This window comes from Amblyraja radiata, chromosome 7 (genome assembly GCF_010909765.2).
Source record: "Amblyraja radiata isolate CabotCenter1 chromosome 7, sAmbRad1.1.pri, whole genome shotgun sequence".
NCBI classification, from domain to species: domain Eukaryota; kingdom Metazoa; phylum Chordata; class Chondrichthyes; order Rajiformes; family Rajidae; genus Amblyraja; species Amblyraja radiata.
The window spans coordinates 38524646-38548349 of record NC_045962.1 but is presented as its reverse complement, the minus strand read 5'-3'; positions in this window follow the sequence as shown (position 1 = coordinate 38548349).

Genomic DNA, 23704 nt, shown 5'->3' with positions numbered 1-23704 from the left:
CCAATTAACAGCTAACAATTATGCCATTCCTTGGCTTCTGAGTCAAATGTAATTCAAAACCCACGTATGGTTTGTGATATTTTTAAATTATAAATTTAGCTTCAGAAGCGTTTTCTTTTTGCATGTAAAAACCCACTTGAGAACCATGGGCGATTTTTAAATTTTACAGCCAGATTTATCACTTCTGAAACTTTTTAGATACCAAAGGAAGCAAGAAAAACACAAATAATGCCTTAAGCCCCTGTCCCACTTTCACGACCTAATTGGCGACCTCTGCCGAGTTTGCCCTTGACTCATACTCGCAGCATGGTCGCCACGAGGTGGTAGGAGGTCTTCGTAACTCTTCCTCATGCTTGTGAGTGGTCTCCGCGAACTCGTGGCCTCAAGTAGTTCGCGGCGTTTTTTCCAGCCTGATAAAAAATGTCCACGAGTAAAAAAAGGTCGGCATGGAAAAAAATCGATACTTTTTACTCGTAGGTAGGTCGTGATGGTAATCATAGGTCGGTAACTGGCCCGAGAAAAAAAAACATGACATCGTTTTATCATGTGATCATTTTCCACTCGTAGCTAGTAATAGTTGGTCTTAGGTGTGGAAGACTGAGGTCGTAGGAGGTTATAGTCGTAGGAGGTCGTAGACATAGTTGTAAGAGGTCGTAGACATAGTCGTAGGAGGTCTTTTACTTCGGCGAGTCAACACGACCTTGACATTTTTTTCAACTCGTCTAGGGTCTTCTAAACTCGTGGATTAGGTCGTCCAAGTGGGACAGGTCCTTTACTGTTGATGAAATGAAGTGAACAAACGCGATAATTCCCAATATTTTCAATCTTGTATGTGCACGGCCAATGTTCGCCAACCACTTTAGCTGTTGTTGTCCCTTCAGCTGTCGCTTCTCTTGACCATAATTTCTCCTCACTTTTGGAATTCTGAAGTAGGATAAATGTCTCTCACGGTTACCCCGATTTCCACAATTATTTACAGCGCAAAAATTGATAATTTCAGCGTTTTTTAACAGGTCCGCTACGCTGGAAGCCATGGTAAGTGCTTACCTGCAGTTCACCGCCTATACTCCAGTTGGCATTGCGTGGCTATAGTATGGGTCACGGGTCGTGACTCGACTGCCGTGCAACCTCCCTATTCACTGGATGCATTTAAGTTAGATGGAGCTGTTGGGGCTAGCGGAATCAAGGGATATGGGGAGAAGGCAGGCACGGGTGACTGATTGTGGATGATCAGCCATGGTCACAATGAATGGCGGTGCTGGCTCGAAGGGCCGAATGGCCTCCACCTATTTTATATGTTTCTACGGTCATGTGATAGGAGCAGAATTGGGCCATTCGGCCCATTAAGTCTACTCCGCCATTCAATCATGGCTGATCTATGTCTCCCTCCTAACCCAATTCTCCTGCCTTCTCCCCATAACCTCCGTACTAATCAAGAATATATCTATCTGCCTTAAAAATATCCATTGACGGTCGCCACAGCCTTCTGTGGCAAAGAAATCCACAGATTCACCACCCTCTGACTATAGAAATTCCTCCTCATCTCCTTCCAAAAGGAACACGCTTTAATTCTGAGGCTATGACCTCCAGTCCTTGACTCTCGCACTAGTGGAAACATCCTCTCCACATCCACTCTTTCCACGCCTTTCACTGGAGTAACTCAGCGGGCCAGGCAGCATCTCAGGAGAGAGGAAATAGGTGACGTTATGGATTGAGACACTTCTTCAGACTGAGATTCATGGGGGAGGGAATAGAGATATGGAAGAGTAAAGTGTGAAAACAACATCAAAGCAGATGATGGTCAATGAGATGTAGAATGGTTCATTGTTGGCTGAGGAGAAGGTGACAATGAGGCATATAAACAGTAAAATTAATCAGGTCAGTGAAACGTCAGAGAACTATGGTGGGGGAGTCTCAGAGAGAGAGGGAAAGCAAGGGTTACTTGAAGTTAGAGAAATAAATATTCATATCATTGGATAGACATTTTGTGTCTATCGTCGATGTAAGCCAGCAACTACACTTCCTTCCTACATATACGCTCTTCTAGGCTGTTTTGAGATTTATTCAGATCTCTTCCTGCCTGTTATTTTGTATTTGTGCAACCATTTTGTCAGAAAGATTGAATAGCGATAGCATAGACTAAAGGCAAACGCTTCCTGGCAGGCTGCTAAGAAGCTGAGACTGGAACCGCGTGTCGGAGCCCACGGCCGGCGGAGCCTGCTGGTCAGAGCTGCGGCCTGCTCCTGGGTCGACGGAGCCTGCGGCTGGGTCCTGGGTCGGCACCACGGAGGCGTCTGGAAAGGACTTAACAGTGATAGTGGAGAAGTTGGTGCCGTGGTCGATGATGGCGTCGGCCGACAGACGACGGACCATGTGGAAGTGAGGACGCCACTGCCGGGGGAAGGAACAATGGAGGAGCCAGCGTGACTGCCTTGAGGGAGGAGGAAGAACAATGGAGGACCCGGAGGTGGGGGAGAACAATTGGGAACCTGGTGCAGGGGTACTTTGTGAGCACCGTATGTGGCGACTATTTGCATACCTTGGGTATGCAGGCAAAAAATGTCACTGTGACCTGTCACGTGGCAATAAAGCATTCATAAAGCAAAGTGTTGGAGGAATTTAGTGAAGTCCGAAGAAAGATCAAGACCCCGGACGTAGTCTGTTTAGTTTAGTTTAGAGATACAGTGTGGAAACGGGCCCTTTTGTCCCACCGATTTCGCACCGACCAGCAATCCCCTGCACATTAACACATACTAGAGACAATTTTCATATATGCCAAGCAAATTAATGTACAAATGTGTCGGCATTTGGAGTGTGGGAGGAAACCGAAGATCTCGGGGTGGGGAGAAAAGACAGTGTGAAATATAAGAGTTGTTAAGTAGGGGAAGCGATGTGGTGCGGGTGAGAGAAATAGGTGCAAGTCCAAGTGGTACATGGGGGGGAGAGATGTGGGAGAAGAAGGGAGAGCGAGTGCGATTTTATTTACCTACAATTAGAGCATGGAGGAGGACCAGGACAGAAAGGTCATATGGGAATGGGATAAGGAGTTACATTTATTAGCAACCAGGAGATCCAATAGGCCTGGCGCAAGAGTTCTGCCTAACGGTGGACGATTCTACACTTGGTCTCGCTGATGTACAGCAGGCCACATTGGGAACACCTGATGCAGTGGATGACATTAGAGGAGGTGCACATGAACCTCTGGCTCATTTGGAAGAACTGCTGGGGTTCCCGGGTGGAGGTGAGGGATGATGTAGGGACAGATGTTCAATTTTGTGCATTTGCAGGGGAAAGTACCTGGGGAGGGGGTGGTTTGGGTGGTAAGTGATGAGTGGACCAAGGAGTTGTGAGAGAGCACTCTCGGTGGAAAGGGGTAGGGATGGGATGATGTGACTGGTGGGATCACATTAGAGGTGACTGAAATGTCGAAGGATGATAATGAGGGAGGAGAACTCATATTCTCGTTCTGTTTGTGGGGAGGGGGGCAAGAGCAGGACTACGGGACACAGAGGAGACACAGGTGAGGGATCCATTTATGACAGCAGGGGGGAACTACGTTTACTAAAGAACGAGGACCTCATGTTCTGAAATGGAAAGCCTCATTTTGGAAGTTAATGCGGTGGAGATGGAGAAATTGAGAGTTGGGGATATCATCGTTGCAAGAGGAAGCTTGAGACGAAGTGTAGTCCAGATAACTGGATGCTATATGAATTAATGAATGCTATACAAGTTAAACTCTACTCTATTTGTACTGTCATCGGTGTTATGCAAGCTTAATCAGCGCAGCGTTTGATACAGTGGACCATACCATCCTAATTGACCGTCTCCGGTACGGGATTGGTGTTGATGGCATTGCCCTGAGCTGGTTCGTTTCCTACCTAAAAAACAATAGAGTTTCTCTACGAACATAGGCAATTCTTTCTCTTCCCCAGCTAGCCTTTTCTGCAGGTTTCCACAATGCTCCATCCTAGGCCCCATTCTCTTCTCTCTCTACAGGCTCCCCCGCGGCCAAGTCATCCAAAGGCATGGCATTTCTTTCCACTGTTATGCAGACGATACACAGCTCTATCTCCCCCTGAACCCAACAATCGGTCTAATTTAAACAGCCTCGTGCACTACCTTGATGATTTAAAATGCTGGATGGCTCAGAACTTCCTCTAACTTAACGAGAGCAAGTCTGAGGTCTTCCTACTCAGCCCCTCCTACTCCATCAAAACGATAACAGGCAGCCTTGGAAGCCTAACCTCCTTAGTCAAACCGCACGTCAAAAACCATGGCGTGATATTTGACTCCGCATTAAAGTTTGACAAGCAAGTCAACTCTGTGGTAAAAGCTGGTTTCTTCCAGCTTCGTACAATAGCTAAAATCAAACCATTCCTCAAATTCGACGACCTTGAAAAATTCATCCACGCATTCATCTTTTCTCGCCTTGACTACTGCAACTCCCTATACACTGGCATCAGCCAATCATCCCAGTCCCGTCTGCAATTGGTCCAAAACGCCGCAGCAAGATTTCTGACGGGTACCCGTAAAAGGGACCACATCACCCCGATCCTGGCCTCTCTCCACTGGCTTCCAGTACGGTATAGAATCAACTTCAAGCTCCTCTTATTAATTTACAAAGCCCTTAACGGGCCTGCCCCCCCCCATATCAAAAATCTTCTAACCAACCATTCTACCTCCAGGTCCCTCAGGTCGGCCGACTTGGGGCTACTGACTATCCCGCGGTCTAGGTTTAAGTTCAGGGGTGACCGCGCTTTTGCGGTTGCAGCACCTAAACTGTGGAATAGCATCCTGCTCCTCATCAGAACTGCCCCCACCATCGACTCCTTTAAGTCCTTTAACAGTTTAAGTACAGGTCAAAAACAGTTTAAGTACAGGTCAAGGACAGGCAGACTTGACTCAGAAGTGCTGTAGCTTTGGGAGCAACAACAGCAGCAGCAGGAGGAGATTAGCAAGAGATACGACTGATTGGCTCTAGCCCAAGTGGGAGGAGAGAAGTGAAAACAGTTTAAGTACAGGTCAAGGACAGGCAGATTTGACTCAGAACTGCTGTAGCTTTGGGAGCAACAACAACAGCAGCAGCAGGAGGAGATTAGCAAGAGATACGACTGATTGGCTCTAGCCCAAGTGGGAGGAGAGAAGTGAAAACAGTTTAAGTACAGGTCAAGGACAGGCAGACTTGACTCAGAACTGCTGTAGCTTTGGGAGCAACAACAGCAGCAGCAGGAGGAGATTAGCAAGAGATACGACTGATTGGCTCTAGCCCAAGTGGGAGGAGAGAAGTGAAAACAGTTTAAGTACAGGTCAAGGACAGGCAGACTTGACTCAGAACTGCTGTAGCTTTGGGAGCAACAACAGCAGCAGCAGGAGGAGATTAGCAAGAGATACGACTGATTGGCTCTAGCCCAAGTGGGAGGAGAGAAGTGAAAACAGTTTAAGTACAGGTCAAGGACAGGCAGACTTGACTCAGAACTGCTGTAGCTTTGGGAGCAACAACAGCAGCAGCAGGAGGAGGTTAGCAAGAGATACGACTGATTGGCTCTAGCCCAAGTGGGAGGAGAGAAGTGAAAACAGTTTAAGTACAGGTCAAGGACAGGCAGACTTGACTCAGAACTGCTGTAGCTTTGGGAGCAACAACAGCAGCAGCAGGAGGAGATTAGCAAGAGATCCGACTGATTGGCTCTAGCCCAAGTGGGAGGAGAGAAGTGAAAACAGTTTAAGTACAGGTCAAGGACAGGCAGACTTGACTCAGAACTGCTGTAGCTTTGGGAGCAACAACAGCAGCAGCAGGAGGAGATTAGCAAGAGATACGACTGATTGGCTCTAGCCCAAGTGGGAGGAGAGAAGTGAAAACAGTTTAAGTACAGGTCAAGGACAGGCAGATTTGACTCAGAACTGCTGTAGCTTTGGGAGCAACAACAGCAGCAGCAGGAGGAGGTTAGCAAGAGATACGACTGATTGGCTCTAGCCCAAGTGGGAGGAGAGAAGTGAAAACAGTTTAAGTACAGGTCAAGGACAGGCAGACTTGACTCAGAACTGCTGTAGCTTTGGGAGCAACAACAGCAGTAGGAGATTAGCAAGAGATACGACTGATTGGCTCTAGCCCAAGTGGGAGGAGAGAAGTGAAAACAGTTTAAGTACAGGTCAAGGACAGGCAGCCTTGACTCAGAACTGCTGTAGCTTTGGGAGCAACAACGGCAGCAGCAGGAGGAGATTAGCAAGAGATACGACTGATTGGCTCTAGCCCAAGTGGGAGGAGAGAAGTGAGTCAGTGCCGGGAAAACAGTTGAAAAGTAGAGGCCAAGGACAGGCAGACTTTACTCAGAACTGCTGTAGTTTTGGGAGCAACAGCAGCAGGAGTTTAGCAAAATATTCGACTGATTGGCTCTAGCCCAAGTGGGAGGAGAGAAGTGAGTCAGTGCCGGGAAAACAGTTGAAAAGTAGAGGCCAATGACAGGCAGACTTTACTCAGAACTGCTGTAGTTTTTGGGAGCAACAGCAGCAGGAGATAGCAAGAGATACGACTGATTGTCTCTAGCCCAAGTGGGAGGAGAGAAGTGAGTCAGTGCCGGGAAAACAGTTGAAAAGTAGAGGCCAAGGACAGGCAGACTTTACTCAGAACTGCTGTAGTTTGGGAGCAACAGCAGCAGGAGTTTAGCAAGAGATACGACTGATTGGCTCTAGCCCAAGTGGGAGGAGAGAAGTGAGTCAGTGCCGGGAAAACAGTTGAAAAGTAGAGGCCAAGGACAGGCAGACTTTACTCAGAACTGCTCTAGTTTTGGGAGCAACAGCAGCAGGAGGTTAGCAAGAGATACGACTGATTGGCTCTAGCCCAAGTGGGAGGAGAGAAGTGAGTCAGCGCCGGGAAAACAGTTGAAAAGTAGTGGCCAAGGACAGGCAGACTTTACTCAGAACTGCTGTAGTTTTTGGGAGCAACAGCAGCAGGAGATAAGCAAGAGATACGACTGATTGGCTCTAGCCCAAGTGGGAGGAGAGAAGTGAGTCAGTGCCGGGAAAAACAGTTGAAGTAGAGGCCAAGGACAGGCAGACTTTACTCAGAACTGCTGTAGCTTTTGGAGCAACAGCAGCAGGAGTTTAGCAAGAGATACGACTGATTGGCTCTAGCCCAAGTGGGAGGAGAGAAGTGAGTCAGTGCGGGAAACAGTTGAAAAAGAGAGGCCAGGACAGGCAGACTTTACTCAGAACTGCTGTAGTTTTGGGAGCAACAGCAGCAGAGTTTAGCAAGATATCGACTGATTGGCTTCTAGCCCAGTGGGAGGAGAGAAGTGAGTCAGTGCCTGAAAACAGTTTAAGTACAGGTCAAGGACAGGCAGACTTGACTCAGAACTGCTGTAGCTTTGGGAGCAACAACAGCAGCAGCAGGAGGAGATTAGCAAGAGATACGACTGATTGGCTATAGCCCAAGTGGGAGGAGAGAAGTGAAAACAGTTTAAGTACAGGTCAAGGACAGGCAGACTTGACTCAGAACTGCTGTAGCTTTGGGAGCAACAACAGCAGTAGGAGATTAGCAAGAGATACGACTGATTGGCTCTAGCCCAAGTGGGAGGAGAGAAGTGAAAACAGTTTAAGTACAGGTCAAGGACAGGCAGCCTTGACTCAGAACTGCTGTAGCTTTGGGAGCAACAACGGCAGCAGCAGGAGGAGATTAGCAAGAGATACGACTGATTGGCTCTAGCCCAAGTGGGAGGAGAGAAGTGAAAACAGTTTAAGTACAGGTCAAGGACAGGCAGACTTGACTCAGAACTGCTGTAGCTTTGGGAGCAACAACAGCAGCAGCAGGAGGAGATTAGCAAGAGATACGACTGATTGGCTCTAGCCCAAGTGGGAGGAGAGAAGTGAGTCAGTGCCGGGAAAACAGTTGAAAAGTAGAGGCCAAGGACAGGCAGACTTTACTCAGAACTGCTGTAGTTTTGGGAGCAACAGCAGCAGGAGATTAGCAAGAGATACGACTGATTGGCTCTAGCCCAAGTGGGAGGAGAGAAGTGAGTCAGTGCCGGGAAAACAGTTGAAAAGTAGAGGCCAAGGACAGGCAGACTTTACTCAGAACTGCTGTAGTTTTGGGAGCAACAGCAGCAGGAGATTAGCAAGAGATACGACTGATTGGCTCTAGCCCAAGTGGGAGGAGAGAAGTGAGTCAGTGCCGGGAAAACAGTTGAAAAGTAGAGGCCAAGGACAGGCAGACTTTACTCAGAACTGCTGTAGTTTTGGGAGCAACAGCAGCAGGAGTTAGCAAGAGATACGACTGATTGGCTCTAGCCCAAGTGGGAGGAGAGAAGTGAGTCAGTGCCGGGAAAACAGTTGAAAAGTAGAGGCCAAGGACAGGCAGACTTGACTCAGAACTGCTGTAGCTTTGGGAGCAACAACAGCAGCAGCAGTAGGAGATTAGCAAGAGATACGACTGATTGGCTCTAGCCCAAGTGGGAGGAGAGAAGTGAAAACAGGTTTAAGTACAGGTCAAGGACAGGCAGACTTGACTCAGAACTGCTGTAGCTTTGGGAGCAACAACAGCAGCAGCAGGAGGAGATTAGCAAGAGATACGACTGATTGGCTCTAGCCCAAGTGGGAGGAGAGAAGTGAAAACAGTTTAAGTACAGGTCAAGGACAGGCAGACTTGACTCAGAACTGCTGTAGCTTTGGGAGCAACAACAGCAGCAGCAGGAGGAGATTAGCAAGAGATACGACTGATTGGCTCTAGCCCAAGTGGGAGGAGAGAAGTGAAAACAGTTTAAGTACAGGTCAAGGACAGGCAGACTTGACTCAGAACTGCTGTAGCTTTGGGAGCAACAACAGCAGCAGCAGGAGGAGATTAGCAAGAGATACGACTGATTGGCTCTAGCCCAAGTGGGAGGAGAGAAGTGAGTCAGTGCCGGGAAAACAGTTGAAAAGTAGAGGCCAAGGACAGGCAGACTTTACTCAGAACTGCTGTACTTTTGGGAGCAACAGCAGCAGGAGCTTAGCAAGAGATACGACTGATTGGCTCTAGCCCAAGTGGGAGGAGAGAAGTGAGTCAGTGCCGGGAAAACAGTTTAAGTAGAGGCCAAGGACAGGCAGACTTTACTCAGAACTGCTGTAGTTTTGGGAACAACAGCAGCAGGAGCTTAGCAAGAGATACGACTGATTGGCTCTAGCCCAAGTGGGAGGAGAGAAGTGAGTCAGTGCCGGGAAAACAGTTAAAGTAGAGGCCAAGGACAGGCAGACTTTACTCAGAACTGCTGTGGATTTGGGAGCAACAGCAGCAGGAGATTAGCAAGAGATACGACTGATTGGCTCTAGCCCAAGTGGGAGGAGAGAAGTGAGTCAGTGCCGGGAAAACAGTTGAAAAGTAGTGGCCAAGGACAGGCAGACTTTACTCAGAACTGCTGTAGCTTTGGGAGCAACAACAGCAGCAGCAGGAGGAGATTAGCAAGAGATACGACTGATTGGCTCTAGCCCAAGTGGGAGGAGAGAAGTGAAAACAGTTTAAGTACAGGTCAAGGACAGGCAGACTTGACTCAGAACTGCTGTAGCTTTGGGAGCAACAACAGCAGCAGCAGGAGGAGATTAGCAAGAGATACGACTGATTGGCTCTAGCCCAAGTGGGAGGAGAGAAGTGAAAACAGTTTAAGTACAGGTCAAGGACAGGCAGACTTGACTCAGAACTGCTGTAGCTTTGGGAGCAACAACAGCAGCAGCAGGAGGAGATTAGCAAGAGATACGACTGATTGGCTCTAGCCCAAGTGGGAGGAGAGAAGTGAAAACAGTTTAAGTACAGGTCAAGGACAGGCAGACTTGACTCAGAACTGCTGTAGCTTTGGGAGCAACAACAGCAGCAGCAGTAGGAGATTAGCAAGAGATACGACTGATTGGCTCTAGCCCAAGTGGGAGGAGAGAAGTGAAAACGGTTTAAGTACAGGTCAAGGACAGGCAGACTTGACTCAGAACTGCTGTAGCTTTGGGAGCAACAACAGCAGCAGCAGGAGGAGATTAGCAAGAGATACGACTGATTGGCTCTAGCCCAAGTGGGAGGAGAGAAGTGAAAACAGTTTAAGTACAGGTCAAGGACAGGCAGATTTGACTCAGAACTGCTGTAGCTTTGGGAGCAACAACAGCAGCAGCAGGAGGAGATTAGCAAGAGATACGACTGATTGGCTCTAGCCCAAGTGGGAGGAGAGAAGTGAAAACAGTTTAAGTACAGGTCAAGGACAGGCAGCCTTGACTCAGAACTGCTGTAGCTTTGGGAGCAACAACAGCAGCAGCAGGAGGAGATTAGCAAGAGATACGACTGATTGGCTCTAGCCCAAGTGGGAGGAGAGAAGTGAAAACAGTTTAAGTACAGGTCAAGGACAGGCAGACTTTACTCAGAACTGCTGTAGCTTTGGGAGCAACAGCAGCAGGAGATTAGCAAGATATACGTCTGATTGGCTCTAGCCCAAGTGGCAGGAGAGAAGTGAGTCAGTGCCGGGAAAACAGTTGAAAAGTAGTGGCCAAGGACAGGCAGACTTTACTCAGAACTGCTGTAGTTTTTGGGAGCAACAGCAGCAGGAGTTAAGCAAGAGATACGACTGATTGGCTCTAGCCCAAGTGGAGGAGAGAAGTGAGTCAGTGCCGGGAAAACAGTTGAAAAGTAGAGGCCAAGGACAGGCAGACTTTACTCAGAACTGCTGTAGTTTTGGGAGCAACAGCAGCAGGAGTTTAGCAAGAGATACGACTGATTGGCTCTAGCCCAAGTGGGAGGAGAGAAGTGAGTCAGTGCCGGGAAAACAGTTGAAAAGTAGAGGCCAAGGACAGGCAGACTTTACTCAGAACTGCTGTAGTTTTGGGAGCAACAGCAGCAGGAGATTAGCAAGAGATACGACTGATTGGCTCTAGCCCAAGTGGGAGGAGAGAAGTGAAAACAGTTTAAGTACAGGTCAAGGACAGGCAGACTTGACTCAGAACTGCTGTAGCTTTGGGAGCAACAACAGCAGCAGCAGTAGGAGATTAGCAAGAGATACGACTGATTGGCTCTAGCCCAAGTGGGAGGAGAGAAGTGAAAACAGTTTAAGTACAGGTCAAGGACAGGCAGACTTGACTCAGAACTGCTGTAGCTTTGGGAGCAACAGCAGCAGCAGGAGGAGATTAGCAAGAGATACGACTGATTGGCTCTAGCCCAAGTGGGAGGAGAGAAGTGAAAACAGTTTAAGTACAGGTCAAGGACAGGCAGACTTGACTCAGAACTGCTGTAGCTTTGGGAGCAACAACAGCAGCAGCAGGAGGAGATTAGCAAGAGATACGACTGATTGGCTCTAGCCCAAGTGGGAGGAGAGAAGTGAAAACAGTTTAAGTACAGGTCAAGGACAGGCAGACTTGACTCAGAACTGCTGTAGCTTTGGGAGCAACAGCAGCAGAGTTAGCAAGAGATACGACTGATTGGCTCTAGCCCAAGTGGGAGGAGAGAAGTGAGTCAGTGCCGGGAAAACAGTTGAAAAGTAGAGGCCAAGGACAGGCAGACTTTACTCAGAACTGCTGTAGTTTTGGGAGCAACAGCAGCAGGAGATTAGCAAGAGATACGACTGATTGGCTCTAGCCCAAGTGGGAGGAGAGAAGTGAGTCAGTGCCGGGAAAACAGTTGAAAAGTAGAGGCCAAGGACAGGCAGACTTTACTCAGAACTGCTGTAGTTTTGGGAGCAACAGCAGCAGGAGTTAGCAAGAGATACGACTGATTGGCTCTAGCCCAAGTGGGAGGAGAGAAGTGAGTCAGTGCCGGGAAAACAGTTGAAAAGTAGAGGCCAAGGACAGGCAGACTTTACTCAGAACTGCTGTAGTTTTGGGAGCAACAGCAGCAGGAGATTAGCAAGAGATACGACTGATTGGCTCTAGCCCAAGTGGGAGGAGAGAAGTGAAAACAGTTTAAGTACAGGTCAAGGACAGGCAGCCTTGACTCAGAACTGCTGTAGCTTTGGGGAGCAACAACAGCAGCAGCAGGAGGGAGTTAGCAAGAGATACGACTGATTGGCTCTAGCCCAAGTGGGAGGAGAGAAGTGAAACAGTTTAAGTACAGGTCAAGACAGGCAGACTTGACTCAGAACTGCTGTAGCTTTGGGAGCAACAACAGCAGCAGCAGGAGGAGATAGCAAGAGATCCGACTGATTGGCTATAGCCCAAGTGGGAGGAGAGAAGTGAAAACAGTTTAAGTACAGGTCAAGGACAGGCAGACTTGACTAGAACTGCTGTAGCTTTGGGAGCAACAACAGCAGCAGCAGGAGGAGTATAGCAGAGATCCGACTGATTGGCTTATCCCAAGTGGGAGGAGGAGAAGTGAAAACAGTTTAAGTACAGGTCAAGGACAGGCAGACTTGACTCAGAACTGCTGTAGCTTTGGGAGCAACAACAGCCGCAGGAGTTAGCAAGAGATACGACTGATTGGCTCTAGCCCAAGTGGGAGGAGAGAAGTGAGTCAGTGCCGGGAAAACAGTTGAAAAGTAGAGGCCAAGGACAGGCAGACTTTACTCAGAACTGCTGTAGCTTTGGGAGCAACAGCAGCAGGAGTTTAGCAAGAGATACGACTGATTGGCTCTAGCCCAAGTGGGAGGAGAGAAGTGAGTCAGTGCCGGGAAAACAGTTGAAAAGTAGAGGCCAAGGACAGGCAGACTTTACTCAGAACTGCTGTAGTTTGGGAGCAACAGCAGCAGGAGTTAGCAAGAGATACGACTGATTGGCTCTAGCCCAAGTGGGAGGAGAGAAGTGAGTCAGTGCCGGGAAAACAGTTGAAAAGTAGAGGCCAAGGACAGGCAGACTTTACTCAGAACTGCTGTAGTTTTGGGAGCAACAGCAGCAGGAGTTAGCAAGAGATACGACTGATTGGCTCTAGCCCAAGTGGGAGGAGAGAAGTGAGTCAGTGCCGGGAAAACAGTTGAAAAGTAGAGGCCAAGGACAGGCAGACTTTACTCAGAACTGCTGTAGTTTTTGGGAGCAACAGCAGCAGGAGTTAAGCAAGAGATACGACTGATTGGCTCTAGCCCAAGTGGGAGGAGAGAAGTGAGTCAGTGCCGGGAAAACAGTTGAAAAGTAGAGGCCAAGGACAGGCAGACTTTACTCAGAACTGCTGTAGCTTTGGGAGCAACAGCAGCAGGAGTTAACAAGAGATACGTCTGATTGGCTCTAGCCCAAGTGGGAGGAGAGAAGTGAGTCAGTGCCGGGAAAACAGTTGAAAAGTAGAGGCCAAGGACAGGCAGACTTTACTCAGAACTGCTGTAGTTTTTGGGAGCAACAGCAGCAGGAGATTAGCAAGAGATACGACTGATTGGCTCTAGCCCAAGTGGGAGGAGAGAAGTGAGTCAGTGCCGGGAAAACAGTTGAAAAGTAGAGGCCAAGGACAGGCAGACTTTACTCAGAACTGCTGTAGTTTTGGGAGCAACAGCAGCAGGAGTTAGCAAGAGATACGACTGATTGGCTCTAGCCCAAGTGGGAGGAGAGAAGTGAGTCAGTGCCGGGAAAACAGTTGAAAAGTAGAGGCCAAGGACAGGCAGACTTTACTCAGAACTGCTGTAGTTTTGGGAGCAACAGCAGCAGGAGTTAGCAAGAGATACGACTGATTGGCTCTAGCCCAAGTGGGAGGAGAGAAGTGAGTCAGTGCCGGGAAAACAGTTGAAAAGTAGAGGCCAAGGACAGGCAGACTTTACTCAGAACTGCTGTAGTTTTGGGAGCAACAGCAGCAGGAGATTAGCAAGAGATACGACTGATTGGCTCTAGCCCAAGTGGGAGGAGAGAAGTGAGTCAGTGCCGGGAAAACAGTTGAAAAGTAGAGGCCAAGGACAGGCAGACTTTACTCAGAACTGCTGTAGTTTTGGGAGCAACAGCAGCAGGAGATTAGCAAGAGATACGACTGATTGGCTCTAGCCCAAGTGGGAGGAGAGAAGTGAGTCAGTGCCGGGAAAACAGTTGAAAAGTAGAGGCCAAGGACAGGCAGACTTGACTCAGAACTGCTGTAGCTTTGGGAGCAACAACAGCAGCAGCAGGAGGAGATTAGCAAGAGATACGACTGATTGGCTCTAGCCCAAGTGGGAGGAGAGAAGTGAAAACAGTTTAAGTACAGGTCAAGGACAGGCAGACTTGACTCAGAACTGCTGTAGCTTTGGGAGCAACAACAGCAGCAGCAGGAGGAGATTAGCAAGAGATACGACTGATTGGCTCTAGCCCAAGTGGGAGGAGAGAAGTGAAAACAGTTTAAGTACAGGTCAAGGACAGGCAGACTTGACTCAGAACTGCTGTAGCTTTGGGAGCAACAACAGCAGCAGCAGGAGGAGATTAGCAAGAGATACGACTGATTGGCTCTAGCCCAAGTGGGAGGAGAGAAGTGAAAACAGTTTAAGTACAGGTCAAGGACAGGCAGACTTGACTCAGAACTGCTGTAGCTTTGGGAGCAACAACAGCAGCAGCAGGAGGAGGTTAGCAAGAGATACGACTGATTGGCTCTAGCCCAAGTGGGAGGAGAGAAGTGAGTCAGTGCCGGGAAAACAGTTGAAAAGTAGAGGCCAAGGACAGGCAGACTTTACTCAGAACTGCTGTAGTTTTGGGAGCAACAGCAGCAGGAGGTTAGCAAGAGATACGACTGATTGGCTGTAGCCCAAGTGGGAGGAGAGAAGTGAGTCAGTGCCGGGAAAACAGTTGAAAAGTAGAGGCCAAGGACATGCAGACTTTACTCAGAACTGCTGTATTTTGGGAGCAACAGCAGCAGGAAATTAGCAAGAGAAACGACTGATTGGCTCTAGCCCAAGTGGGAGGAGAGAAGTGAGTCAGCGCCGGGAAAACAGTTGAAAAGTAGAGGCCAAGGACAGGCAGACTTTACTCAGAACTGCTGTAGTTTTGGGAGCAACAGCAGCAGGAGCTAAGCAAGAGATACGACTGATTGGCTCTAGCCCAAGTGGGAGGAGAGAAGTGAGTCAGTGCCGGGAAAACAGTTGAAAAGCAGAGGCCAAGGACAGGCAGACTTTACTCAGAACTGCTGTAGTTTTGGGAGCAACAGCAGCAGGAGATAAGCAAGAGATACGACTGATTGGCTCTAGCCCAAGTGGGAGGAGAGAAGTGAGTCAGTGCCGGGAAAACAGTTGAAAAGTAGAGGCCAAGGACAGGCAGACTTTACTCAGAACTGCTGTAGTTTTGGGAGCAACAGCAGCAGGAGGTTAGCAAGAGATACGACTGATTGGCTCTAGCCCAAGTGGGAGGAGAGAAGTGAGTCAGTGCCGGGAAAACAGTTGAAAAGTAGAGGCCAAGGACAGGCAGACTTACTCAGAACTGCTGTAGTTTTTGGGAGCAACAGCAGCAGGAGATTAGCAAGAGATACGACTGATTGGCTCTAGCCCAAGTGGGAGGAGAGAAGTGAGTCAGTGCCGGGAAAACAGTTGAAAAGTAGAGGCCAAGGACAGGCAGACTTTACTCAGAACTGCTGTAGATTTGGGAGCAACAGCAGCAGGAGTTAGCAAGAGATACGACTGATTGGCTCTAGCCCAAGTGGGAGGAGAGAAGTGAGTCCGTGCAGGGAAAAACAGTTGAAAAGTAGAGCCCAAGGACAGGCAGCTTTACTCATAACTGCTGTAGTTTTTGGGAGCCCAGCAGCAGGAGATAAGCAAGAGATACGACTGTTGTCTGTAGCCCACGTGGGAGGAGAGAAAGTGAGTCGTGCCGGGAAATCCGTTTGAAAAGAAGAGGCCAAGGACGGCAGACTTTACTCAAACTGCTGTATTTTGGGAGCAACAGCAGCAGGAGTTTAGCAAAAGATTCGCTGATTGTCTCTAAGCCAAGTGGGAGGAGAGAAGTGATTCAGTGCCCGGGAAAATTGAAAAGAAAGGCAAGACAGGCAGACTTACACAGAACTGCTGTAGTTGGGAGCACATGAGCAGGAGTTTAGCAAAAGATTCGACTAGTATTGGCTCTAGCCAGTGGAGGAGAGAAGTGAGTCATGCCGGGAAACATTTGAAAAGAGCGGCCAATGACTGCAGACTTTACGCAGAACTGCTGTAGTTTTGGGAGCAACAGCAGCAGGAGATAGCAAGAGATACGACTGATTGGCTCTAGCCCAAGTGGGAGGAGAGAAGTGAGTCAGTGCCGGGAAAACAGTTGAAAAGTAGTAGGCCAAGGACAGGCAGACTTTACTCAGAACTGCTGTAGTTTTGGGAGCAACAGCAGCAGGAGTTAGCAAGAGATACGACTGATTGGCTCTAGCCCAAGTGGGAGGAGAGAAGTGAGTCAGTGCCGGGAAACAGTTGAAAAGTAGTAGGCCAAGGACAGGCAGACTTTAGTCAGAACTGCTGTAGGTTTGGGAGCAACAGCAGCAGGAGATTAGCAAGAGATACGACTGATTGGCTCTAGCCCAAGTGGGAGGAGAGAAGTGAGTCAGTGCCGGGAAAACAGTTGAAAAGTAGAGGCCAAGGACAGGCAGACTTTAGTCAGAACTGCTGTAGGTTTGGGAGCAACAGCAACAGGAGATTAGCAAGAGATACGACTGATTGGCTCTAGCCCAAGTGGGAGGAGAGAAGTGAGTCAGTGCCGAGAAAACAGTTGAAAAGTAGAGGCCAAGGACAGGCAGTCTTTACTCAGAACTGCTGTATGTTTGGGAGCAACAGCAGCAGGAGATTAGCAAGAGATACGACTGATTGGCTCTAGCCCAAGTGGGAGGAGAGAAGTGAGTCAGTGCCGGGAAAACTGTTGAAAAGTAGGGGCCAAGGACAGGCAGACTTTACTCAGACCTGCTGTACTTTTTGGGAGCAACAGCAGCAGGAGTTAGCAAGAGATACGACTGATTGGCTCTAGCCCAAGTTGGAGGAGAGAAGTGAGTCAGTGCCGGGAAAACAGTTGAAAAGTAGTGGCCAAGGACAGGCAGACTTTAGTCAGAACTGCTGTAGATTTTGGGAGTAACAGCAGAAGGAGGTTGGCAAGAGAAACGACTGATTGGCTCTAGCCCAAGTGGGAGGAGAGAAGTGAGTCAGTGCCGGGAAAACAGTTGAAAAGTAGAGGACAAGGACAGGCAGACTTTACACAGAACTGCTGTAGTTTTGGGAGCAACAGCAGCAGGAGTTAGCAAGAGATACGACTGATTGGCTCTAGCCCAAGTGGGAGTAGAGAAGTGAGTCAGTGCCGGGAAAACAGTTGAAAAGTAGAGGCCGAGGGCAGGCAGACTTTACTCAGAACTGCTGTAGTTTTGGGAGCAACGGCAGCAGCAGCTTAGCAAGAGATACGACTGATTGGCTCTAGCCCAAGTGGGAGGAGAGAAGTGAGTCAGTGCCGGGAAAACAGTTGAAAAGTAGAGGCCAAGGACAGGCAGACTTTACTCAGAACTGCTGTAGTTTTGGGAGCAACAGCAGCAGGAGTTAGCAAGAGATACGACTGATTGGCTCTAGCCCAAGTGGGAGGAGAGAAGTGAGTCAGTGCCGGGAAAACAGTTGAAAAGCGGAGGCCAAGGACAGGCAGACTTTACTCAGAACTGCTGTAGTTTTTGGGAGCAACAGCAGCAGGAGATAGCAAGAGATACGACTGATTGTCTCTAGCCCAAGTGGGAGGAGAGAAGTGAGTCAGTGCCGGGAAAACAGTTGAAAAGTAGAGGCCAAGGACAGGCAGACTTTACTCAGAACTGCTGTAGTTTTGGGAGCAACAGCAGCAGGAGTTAGCAAGAGATACGACTGATTGGCTCTAGCCCAAGTGGGAGGAGAGAAGTGAGTCAGTGCCGGGAAAACAGTTGAAAAGTAGAGGCCAAGGACAGGCAGACTTTACTCAGAACTGCTGTAGATTTGGGAGCAACAGCAGCAGGAGATTAGCAAGAGATACGACTGATTGGCTCTAGCCCAAGTGGGAGGAGAGAAGTGAGTCAGTGCCGGGAAAACAGTTGAAAAGTAGAGGCCAAGGACAGGCAGACTTTACTCAGAACTGCTGTAGTTTTGGGAGCAACAGCAGCAGGAGTTAGCAAGAGATACGACTGATTGGCTCTAGCCCAAGTGGGAGGAGAGAAGTGAGTCAGTGCCGGGAAAACAGTTGAAAAGTAGAGGCCAAGGACAGGCAGACTTACTCAGAACTGCTGTAGTTTTGGCAACAACAGCAGCAGCAGTAGGAGATTAGCAAGAGATACGACTGATTGGCTCTAGCCCAAGTGGGAGGAGAGAAGTGAAAACAGTTTAAGTACAGGTCAAGGACAGGCAGCCTTGACTCAGAACTGCTGTAGCTTTGGGAGCAACAACAGCAGCAGCAGGAGGAGATTAGCAAGAGATACGACTGATTGGCTCTAGCCCAAGTGGGAGGAGAGAAGTGAAAACAGTTTAAGTACAGGTCAAGGACAGGCAGACTTGACTCAGAACTGCTGTAGCTTTGGGAGCAACAACAGCAGCAGCAGTAGGAGATTAGCAAGAGATACGACTGATTGGCTCTAGCCCAAGTGGGAGGAGAGAAGTGAAAACAGTTTAAGTACAGGTCAAGGACAGGCAGACTTGACTCAGAACTGCTGTAGCTTTGGGAGCAACAACAGCAGCAGCAGGAGGAGATTAGCAAGAGATACGACTGATTGGCTCTAGCCCAAGTGGGAGGAGAGAAGTGAAAACAGTTTAAGTACAGGTCAAGGACAGGCAGACTTGACTCAGAACTGCTGTAGCTTTGGGAGCAACAACAGCAGCAGCAGGAGGAGATTAGCAAGAGATACGACTGATTGGCTCTAGCCCAAGTGGGAGGAGAGAAGTGAAAACAGTTTAAGTACAGGTCAAGGACAGGCAGACTTGACTCAGAACTGCTGTAGCTTTGGGAGCAACAACAGCAGCAGCAGGAGGAGATTAGCAAGAGATACGACTGATTGGCTCTAGCCCAAGTGGGAGGAGAGAAGTGAAAACAGTTTAAGTACAGGTCAAGGACAGGCAGACTTGACTCAGAACTGCTGTAGCTTTGGGAGCAACAACAGCAGCAGCAGGAGGAGATTAGCAAGAGATCCGACTGATTGGCTCTAGCCCAAGTGGGAGGAGAGAAGTGAAAACAGTTTAAGTACAGGTCAAGGACAGGCAGACTTGACTCAGAACTGCTGTAGCTTTGGGAGCAACAACAGCAGCAGCAGGAGGAGATTAGCAAGAGATACGACTGATTGGCTCTAGCCCAAGTGGGAGGAGAGAAGTGAGTCAGTGCCGGGAAAACAGTTGAAAAGTAGAGGCCAAGGACAGGCAGACTTACTCAGAACTGCTGTAGTTTTGGGAGCAACAGCAGCAGGAGTTAGCAAGAGATACGACGATTGGCTCTAGCCCAAGTGGGAGGAGAGAAGTGAGTCAGTGCCGGGAAAACAGTTGAAAAGTAGTAGGCCAAGGACAGGCAGACTTTACTCAGAACTGCTGTAGGTTTGGGAGCAACAGCAACAGGAGATTAGCAAGAGATACGACTGATTGGCTCTAGCCCAAGTTGGAGGAGAGAAGTGAGTCAGTGCCGGGAAAACAGTTGAAAAGTAGTGGCCAAGGACAGGCAGACTTTACTCAGAACTGCTGTAGTTTGGGAGCAACAGCAGCAGGAGTTAGCAAGAGATACGACTGATTGGCTCTAGCCCAAGTGGGAGGAGAGAAGTGAGTCAGCGCCGGGAAAACAGTTGAAAAGTAGAGGCCAAGGACAGGCAGACTTGACTCAGAACTGCTGTAGCTTTGGGAGCAACAACAGCAGCAGCAGGAGGAGATTAGCAAGAGATACGACTGATTGGCTCTAGCCCAAGTGGGAGGAGAGAAGTGAAAACAGTTTAAGTACAGGTCAAGGACAGGCAGACTTGACTCAGAACTGCTGTAGCTTTGGGAGCAACAACAGCAGCAGCAGGAGGAGATTAGCAAGAGATACGACTGATTGGCTCTAGCCCAAGTGGGAGGAGAGAAGTGAAAACAGTTTAAGTACAGGTCAAGGACAGGCAGACTTGACTCAGAACTGCTGTAGCTTTGGGAGCAACAACAGCAGCAGCAGGAGGAGATTAGCAAGAGATACGACTGATTGGCTCTAGCCCAAGTGGGAGGAGAGAAGTGAAAACAGTTTAAGTACAGGTCAAGGACAGGCAGACTTGACTCAGAACTGCTGTAGCTTTGGGAGCAACAACAGCAGCAGCAGGAGGAGATTAGCAAGAGATACGACTGATTGGCTCTAGCCCAAGTGGGAGGAGAGAAGTGAGTCAGTGCCGGGAAAACAGTTGAAAAGTAGAGGCCAAGGACAGGCAGACTTTACTCAGAACTGCTGTAGTTTGGGAGCAACAGCAGCAGAGATTAGCAAGAGATACGACTGATTGGCTCTAGCCCAAGTGGGAGGAGAGAAGTGAGTCAGTGCCGGGAAAACAGTTGAAAAGTAGAGGCCAAGGACAGGCAGACTTTACTCAGAACTGCTGTAGATTTGGGAGCAACAGCAGCAGGAGATTAGCAAGAGATACGACTGATTGGCTCTAGCCCAAGTGGAGGAGAGAAGTGAGTCAGTGCCGGGAAAACAGTTGAAAAGTAGAGGCCAAGGACAGGCAGACTTTACTCAGAACTGCTGTAGTTTTGGGAGCAACAGCAGCAGGAGATTAGCAAGAGATACGACTGATTGGCTCTAGCCCAAGTGGGAGGAGAGAAGTGAGTCAGTGCCGGGAAAACAGTTGAAAAGTAGTGGCCAAGGACAGGCAGACTTTACTCAGAACTGCTGTAGTTTTTGGAGCAACAGCAGCAGGAGTTAAGCAAGAGATACGACTGATTGGCTCTAGCCCAAGTGGGAGGAGAGAAGTGAGTCAGTGCCGGGAAAACAGTTGAAAAGTAGTGGCCAAGGACAGGCAGACTTTACTCAGAACTGCTGTAGTTTTGGGAGCAACAGCAGCAGGAGATTAGCAAGAGATACGACTGATTGGCTCTAGCCCAAGTGGGAGGAGAGAAGTGAGTCAGTGCCGGGAAAACAGTTGAAAAGTAGAGGCCAAGGACAGGCAGACTTTACTCAGAACTGCTGTAGATTTGGGAGCAACAGCAGCAGGAGTATAGCAAGAGATACGACTGATTGGCTCTAGCCCAAGTGGGAGGAGAGAAGTGAGTCAGTGCCGGGAAAACAGTTGAAAAGTAGAGGCCAAGGACAGGCAGACTTTACTCAGAACTGCTGTAGTTTTGGGAGCAACAGCAGCAGGAGTTTAGCAAGAGATACGACTGATTGGCTCTAGCCCAAGTGGGAGGAGAGAAGTGAAACAGTTTAAGTACAGGTCAAGGACAGGCAGACTTGACTCAGAACTGCTGTAGCTTTGGGAGCAACAACAGCAGCAGCAGGAGGAGATTAGCAAGAGATACGACTGATTGGCTCTAGCCCAAGTGGGAGGAGAGAAGTGAAAACAGTTTAAGTACAGGTCAAGGACAGGCAGACTTGACTCAGAACTGCTGTAGCTTTGGGAGCAACAACACAGCAGCAGGAGGAGATTAGCAAGAGATACGACTGATTGGCTCTAGCCCAAGTGGGAGGAGAGAAGTGAAAACAGTTTAAGTACAGGTCAAGGACAGGCAGACTTGACTCAGAACTGCTGTAGCTTTGGGAGCAACAAGCAGCAGCAGGAGGAGATTAGCAAGAGATACGACTGATTGGCTCTAGCCCAAGTGGGAGGAGAGAAGTGAAAACAGTTTAAGTACAGGTCAAGGACAGGCAGACTTGACTCAGAACTGCTGTAGCTTTGGGAGCAACAGCAGCAGGAGTTTAGCAAGAGATACGACTGATTGGCTCTAGCCCAAGTGGGAGGAGAGAAGTGAGTCAGTGCCGGGAAAACAGTTGAAAAGTAGAGGCCAAGGACAGGCAGACTTTACTCAGAACTGCTGTAGTTTTGGGAGCAACAGCAGCAGGAGCTAGCAAGAGATACGACTGATTGGCTCTAGCCCAAGTGGGAGGAGAGAAATGAGTCAGTGCCGGGAAAACAGTTGAAAAGTAGAGGCCAAGGACAGGCAGACTTTACTCAGAACTGCTGTAGTTTTGGGAGCAACAGCAGCAGGAGGTTAGTAAGAGATACGACTGATTGGCTGTAGCCCAAGTGGGAGGAGAGAAGTGACTCAGTGCCGGGAAAACAGTTGAAAAGTGTAGGCCAAGGACATGCAGACTTTACTCAGAACTGCTGTAGTTTTGGGAGCAACAGCAGCAGGAGTTTAGCAAGAGATACGACTGATTGGCTCTAGCCCAAGTGGGAGGAGAGAAGTGAGTCAGTGCCGGGAAAACAGTTGAAAAGTAGAGGCCATGGGCAGGCAGACTTTACTCAGAACTGCTTCTAGTTTGGGAGCAACAGCAGCAGGAGTTTAGCAAGAGATACGACCGATTGGCTCTAGCCAAGTGGGAGGAGAGAAGTGAGTCAGTGCCGGGAAAACAGTTGAAAGTAGAGGCCAAGGACAGGGCAGACTTACTCAGAACTGCTGTAGATTTTGGGAGCAACAGCAGCAGGAGTTGCAAGAGATACGACTGATTGGCTCTAGCCCAAGTGGAGGAGAGAAGTGAGTCAGTGCCGGAAAACAGTTGAAAGTAGAGGCCAAGGACAGCAGACTTTACTCAGAACTGCTGTAGTTTTGGGAGCACAGCAGCAGAATTTAGCAAGAGATACGACTGATTGGCTCTAGCCCAAGTGGAGGAGAGAAGTGAGTCAGTGCCGGGAAATCAGTTGAAAAGAAGAGGCCAAGGACAGGCAGACTTTACTCAGAACTGCTGTAGTTTTGGGAGCAACAGCAGCAGGAGTTTAGCAAAATATTCGACTGATTGGCTCTAGCCAAAGTGGGAGGAGAGAAGTGAGTCAGTGCCGGGAAAACAGTTGAAAAGTAGAGGCCAAGGACAGGCAGACTTTACTCAGAACTGCTGTAGTTTTTGGGAGCAACAGCAGCAGGAGATAGCAAGAGATACGACTGATTGTCTCTAGCCCAAGTGGGAGGAGAGAAGTGAGTCAGTGCCGGGAAAACAGTTGAAAAGTAGAGGCCAAGGACAGGCAGACTTTACTCAGAACTGCTGTAGTTTTTGGGAGCAACAGCAGCAGGAGTATAGCAAGAGATACGACTGATTGGCTCTAGCCCAAGTGGGAGGAGAGAAGTGAGTCAGTGCCGGGAAAACAGTTGAAAAGTAGAGGCCAAGGACAGGCAGACTTTACTCAGAACTGCTGTAGCTTTGGGAGCAACAGCAGCAGGAGATTAGCAAGAGATACGACTGATTGGCTCTAGCCCAAGTGGGAGGAGAGAAGTGAGTCAGTGCCGGGAAAACAGTTGAAAAGTAGAGGCCAAGGACAGGCAGACTTTACTCAGAACTGCTGTAGTTTTGGGAGCAACAGCAGCAAGAGATTAGCAAGAGATACGACTGATTGGCTCTAGCCCAAGTGGGAGGAGTGAAGTGAGTCAGTGCCGGGAAAACAGTTGAAAAGTAGGGCCAAGGACAGGCAGACTTTACTCAGAACTGCTGTAGTTTTGGGAGCAACAGCAGCAGGAGTTAGCAAGAGATCGACTGATTGGCTCTAGCCCAAGTGGAGGAGAGAAGTGAGTCAGTGCCGGGAAAACAGTTGAAAAGTAGAGGCCAAGGACAGGCAGACTTTACTCAGAACTGCTGTAGTTTTGGGAGCAACAGCAGCAGGAGTTAGCAAGAGATACGACTGATTGGCTCTAGCCCAAGTGGGAGGAGAGAAGTGAGTCAGTGCCGGGAAAACAGTTGAAAAGTAGAGGCCAAGGACAGGCAGACTTTACTCAGAACTGCTGTAGTTTGGGAGCAACAGCAGCAG